Source organism: Pinus tabuliformis, chromosome 5_2 (assembly GCF_031772625.1).
Source record: "Pinus tabuliformis cultivar Carrire ecotype Pingquan chromosome 5_2, CPIR1, whole genome shotgun sequence".
NCBI lineage: Eukaryota > Viridiplantae > Streptophyta > Pinopsida > Pinales > Pinaceae > Pinus > Pinus tabuliformis.
In genome coordinates, this window is record NC_142306.1 from 858,094,472 (window position 1) to 858,100,476 (window position 6,005).

Consider the following 6,005-nt stretch of genomic DNA (forward strand, 5'->3'; position numbering starts at 1 on the left):
TGATATTTTAAAGAGTTTTTATGTTGATATTTTAAAAAGTGAACCATGTCATTTATTGCATTTCTCTTTTGTTACTGGAATACTATATTGTACTATTTTCATCCAATAAAAAAATTGCAGCAAGTTAATCAATAATTTGTTATATAATATTTAAAGTTTTTGAACTATTATCACTCTGTCTCATCATCTAAAATTCCTCCCTTTATTATAATACAAACTATATTTATATTAATATGTACTGAATGGAAAATTAATTTATTCCATGGAAAAAATAATAATTCCTTCCTTCATTATATAATCTATATTTATATTAGTTTATATATTAAATGGTAAATTAATTTATTCAATCGAAAAAATATAATTACAAGATTAATGAAAGTAAAGAGAATCGTTATTAGACTCTACTTTGGTTTCTTGCGAGTTGTGACCCACCCTGACCCATGGAGTACTAACCACCACAAATACCAATACAACTTCTATATCTGTGAACTTTCTAGTTATTATCTTCCATAAATGCAATATAAATAATTTGGAAGATTCCTTCTAACATCATTTTATATACTAATTTTGATATTGTGAAAATAGAGAATTTTCTTTTGAATTTAAACTATGAATATTTATATATATTTTTAAAGTGATATGCCTAAATAAGGAAGATTAATGAAATATATATATATATAGATATATAAAAAGTGATAGGATAAAATAAGGAAGATTGTTGTAAGCGATAAATAAAACATTATAGGTAATAAATTATTTATTTATTTATTTATCATTCAATTTTAGTTCAAATTTAGATATATTTTATATAGAAAATATATTATTAAGATTTTTGAAAACTTTTTATTTAAATGTTATAAATTTGAAATAATATAAATTTTATGCGATAGAATTTGTTTTTAATAAAAAATCAAATATTGTCTTATGTTGCAGGAAATGTTATGATAGGGGTTATTTCGGTATTCGAAATGGGTTGAAATGTCAAAATGGCCCTAAAGCATTGTTGGTCGTCTCAAATGGCATTTCATGATTTCGAAACATCATCCAAGATGACCAACAATGTTTTGGGGGCCATTTTCACCGATACAAGTTGTGTTTTGCCCATAATTTTTTTTTCCAACTATCTCAAGGGGCCAAGAAGGGCATGGGTCCCTTCTATGGCCCAAAATAGTAAGTAACGCTTTTTTATGTAGTTAAACACTTAGTTAACAAAATTTAATAAATAAAAAAAATAGAAAGAGAATTCTCTAGAAACCTATCAACCTCATATTTTCTAAAAAAGGGCACTTAATTCACTCATTTCTCACATTCTTTTGCAAAAAGTGATTCCTATAGCAACAAAAGTATTTTAGTTTTGTTTTGGAACATGGGCAACAAGAAGAAGGGTGTGGACAACAATTGTTTTCGTGGGTGTTTCGTTTTCTATTTTTGAAACATTTATGGTTTCTCAAACTTGTGTTTCCAGTGCCCTTAAATCTACTCAAACAACCAAGCAACAAGAATACTATCCTCTGTGGAGGTATGTTACCAAAGTGAAGCAAATGGGTTTTGGTGGTACATAGGATCGAAAGTGCAATTTATGCAAAATTGATATAAATTTCAAGGATTCTTACACAAGAATGAAGGCTCGCATTTTGCATGAAGAGATAATGGGCATTGATGTGTGTACACATACCAAAAATCCAGAGGTGAGGGAATAATTCAAAAGAGAGAGTGATGATGCTCAAAGGTTGAAGGATCAAAGAAGCAAAATCGACATGGGCACTAGAAATCCTCACACGAGTGTTAACATTGAGCCAAGGATTGTTCATGAAGCAAGAAAGAGGAGGATTCTAGCAACATAATAAGAGTTATCCAAACCATCAAATCTAGTTAAGGACAATAGGTTGTTGAAAATTCTTGGTAATTAAGGGAGAGAAGAAGCTGAATCAAGAGTGGCAAGGACCATCTTTTCTTATGGCATCCCTTTTAGTGTGGTTTGATCCCCACATTGAAAATATTTGGTGAGAGCGATTAAGACAACCCCTCAAGGTTACAAGGGGCCAAACTATGAAAAAATAAGAACAATTTTGCTAAACAGAGACAACTTCTTGATGATGTTTTGAAACCAATTCGTAACTCATAAGGTAGTGTTGACACCTAATCATAGGGATTGGGTGAACAATTGTAAATAATGTAAATAAATAATAAAGAAAATGGAGAGTCATCGGGAGATGAAACTCAACATTCACTCCCTCTTGTATACAATAATGAACAGCCTAAATGAATAATACATTCTAATTTTTGAGGAGTTACCTCCTGGCCTAACATGGTATCAGAGCCAACTCTATTTTTAGCATTCTTGCCCTTGTAACTCCCTTTTTCCTATTCTGCCCATATTGCAGAACTGACACCTCTAATTGTACTGTGGTGCGGTGAGTGCATATTCTATGATATTGCATTACGAAAAATGTTGGCTTATACGCATACCTCCCTAGATGATGTACCCATGACTCCCATTGCAAATGCTACCTATACAGCCCGGTCACCACTCCTCTAGGCATAACGCCCCATACAGTTGATATCAGTCCTAGCTCTCCATACAGTTGGTATAGAGTTAGACTCTCCCACAACATTGTTGTAGTTTGACTTTCCCGCCGCAGTCGAACTCTCCCCTTGGGTCAATTAACAAGAATTGCACCATTCTTCTCGCAACAATTCTGTCTCTGCTATGCTCATAACACCATTTTGCTCGCATTAATTCTTTGCTGCTCCTCTCTTGATATCTTCCATAGTCACCTATACTATGTGCAATACCCTTCGTCGTTGAGCTTCCAGTCATTACCTCCCCATCACATCTCGGTGGCTCGTTTATCACTGTTAAACGCTTCCACTGCGGGACAAGACTAAACTATAGCTCTGTGGGCTCATCACCTCACACTGCGTTTTATTCACTACATTGAATGATGGTATTCAATGCGTTGAATGTTGAATAGTCCTCATACCTCAGTGCCCTTTTAATTTGCTTTGCAAATTTGCAGATGTGGACTTGGGAATTAGCTAAACTCTTATTTTAAAACTTTGATTCCCTTTCGCCTTGGATTAAGCTAATCTAAAAATCCAAATACGTGGAGCGTCTCGGTAGAAAGCAAGTACTGTTTTAGAAAAGGTCTCAGGAGAAAACAACTACGTGTTATGATGAGTTGTTTTTAAGTTGCAAAGATTCGAAGATATGGCATACGAATTTTTTTGGCTTGTTGCAATTTCTTTCATGACTTTGTGCCCCTGTTTTGTAAGAAACTACAACTAGTTTCTTGGTTGTCATAAGAATTAATATTGCTACTACACTACAATTTTTTTTTACATCAAAAGTGCATTGTTTTTGCCAACAATTTTTTTTTTTTAACAGTACACAGGTTTTACAATGCATTCACTGATATCTATTGTGGGAGTGGCTCTCACTGGCAAGGAGAACTATCCTGAACGGTCGTAGAAAATCAAACACACTCTCATTTTTAATGAGCTGTGGAAAGGAGTGTGTGTTGGAGAAGGTGACAAAGAGCCAAAACAACCTACCTCATACAAGGAATTCACCATTTTGGAAAATAAGAACAACAAGGCTTATGCATTGATTGCAACATTAATAAATGAAGAGGTGAGTCACCATATTTCACCATTTTCAAATGCTTTCGAAGCCTTACAAAAACTGAAGGAACTCTATGACTCACACTCTGCAATTGAAGTTGTTCAACTCATGATTAAATTGTTCAGCCTTGAATTACAAAATGATGATCCTCTTGCTCTTCCATCAAAAGTAAAATCTATTATGCATGATATCAAAGTCACTAATTTTGAACTCGACATTCCTATGATAGATTTTCTCAAGGCACTTTATCCCACTTGCTCAAATTATCTTGAGTCATTGTAAGAAAATGGAAACCTCAAAGATATTACCTTTGAATCCCTTGTGAAAAAAATTGCTGAAAGAGAGAAAGCTTTTGGGAATAAGACAACTCCTCAATCTTTTGAAGAAGCTGTGTCTTTCACATAGGAGAAGAATCTTGATCAAGATTCTTTCAGAGGAAGAGGTGGTCGAAAGGAAGAGGAAGAAATTTCAGAGGCGGGAGGGGCAGACACTCTCAAGGAGAAAAGTCAAATTTTCATTGCATACGTTGCAAAATAGATGGATCACATGATGCATCCACCTACCAGTTGCCTTGGGACAGAATTGAGTAGTAAGAAAACCAACCCAAAGGTAAAACAAATGACAAAGAGAAAGGTAAAGCACCTGAATCCGCTCACTATGTTATGGCACACTGTAATATTGGAGTAAATGAAGACTTATTTAATGCTTCACTTGCTTCTTGGAAAAATGATTGGTTGCTTGATTCAAGAGCAACTTGCCACATGACTTTTAGAAGAGATTTTTTTGAATAATTTACTGAAAATCAGGCTTAAATTGCATGGTCTTCTATACTTTCTTCTACATCATGTTTCAGATCTCCCACAACTGAGGAGAAAGTTGTTGTCCTTTGTCCACGTCCGCCAGCAAGGACACTCCATTCACATGTTTTATGGCAAGGTTGAGGTGAGAAATGCATCAGACCACTCACTTGTCATGACGGGGATAGAAGAAGAAAGGCTTCTCAAGCTGCAGGTTACCTCTGGTCGTGCACAAAATTTCTCATACAATTCTCATTATCATGAAGGTACATTTCCATCAAGTTTATTATGGCATGCTAGATTTGGACACTTGAACTATGATAGCCTCCGCTTGTTGAAAAAAATGGTGTTACTGGTTTGCCTACAATTCGTAGGAAACTTAAGCAATGTGATGCTTGCATTGTAGGAAAGCATAGCAAATAGTCTTTTCATGATTCACATTCTAGAGCACATAGAAAACTTGAACTCATTCATTCAGATTTATGTGGTCCAATGCGTGTTCCTTCTGCAAATGGAAATAAATATATGCTGATATTTATTGATGACTACAACAGAATGTGTTGGGTTTATTTATTGAAGAACAAATCTGATGCATTTCAAACATTCAAGAACTTTCATACATGGCTTGAAAATGATGCACAATCCCATATTGACTCTATTCGCACTAATAATGGAAAATAATACACTTCAAATGAATTTGAAAGCTATCTTCGCCAACATGGGATCAAACATCAAACAACTGTGCCTTATAATCCCCAACATAACAGAGTAGCTCAAAGAATGAATAGGAAAATCTTAAATATGGTGCACTCCATGATGTTTTTCAAGAATGTAAAATTGATGTTTTGGGCTGATGCAGTTCTATGTGTTGTATATGTAAAGAATATATGTCCATCTAATGCTATTAGAAACAAGACTCCTTATGAAATGTGGTATGGGCACATTCCTTCGGTAAAACATCTCAGGGTCTTTGGTTCCACATGTTATGCCTTGATACCAAAGGCACATAGAAACAAAATTGGTGCAAGGAGTCGTAAGTGTATCTTCCTGGGGTATTCAAACACCTCCAAAGCATACCGTCTCTATGATGAATTCAATAAAAAAATTGTTGTATCTAGAGTTGTAATCTTTCTTGAATCATCCAAAACTGACAATGTTGTTGAACGAAAACTTGATCGCTTGGATAGATTCGCAAATACAAAATCATTTCAAGAATTTGATAATCATATTCCACATCTTGAAGGGGGCATTCCTATACTAGATCAACCTGTGGAATATTCTTTTGAAGCACTCTCTCCCCCGCATGAAACTCCAACAATAGATGATACTATGAGTGATGTGATTGACAGAATTGGGAGACTCAATTTTGATTTAGTCCCAACTCAATCAACAGAGTAGCCTGGACCATCTCAGAAAGGTCCCCCAAAGTGACTGACAAATACACTTGAAATTGTTCATCCTGATGAGGTTGGAAAGACAGGAACTAGAAATTCAACCCAACAAAATGGAGGTGATGTAGATGACACTGATTCACCTATTGATATGGATGTTTCTTATGATTTTGAATTGAATTTGTCTACAAA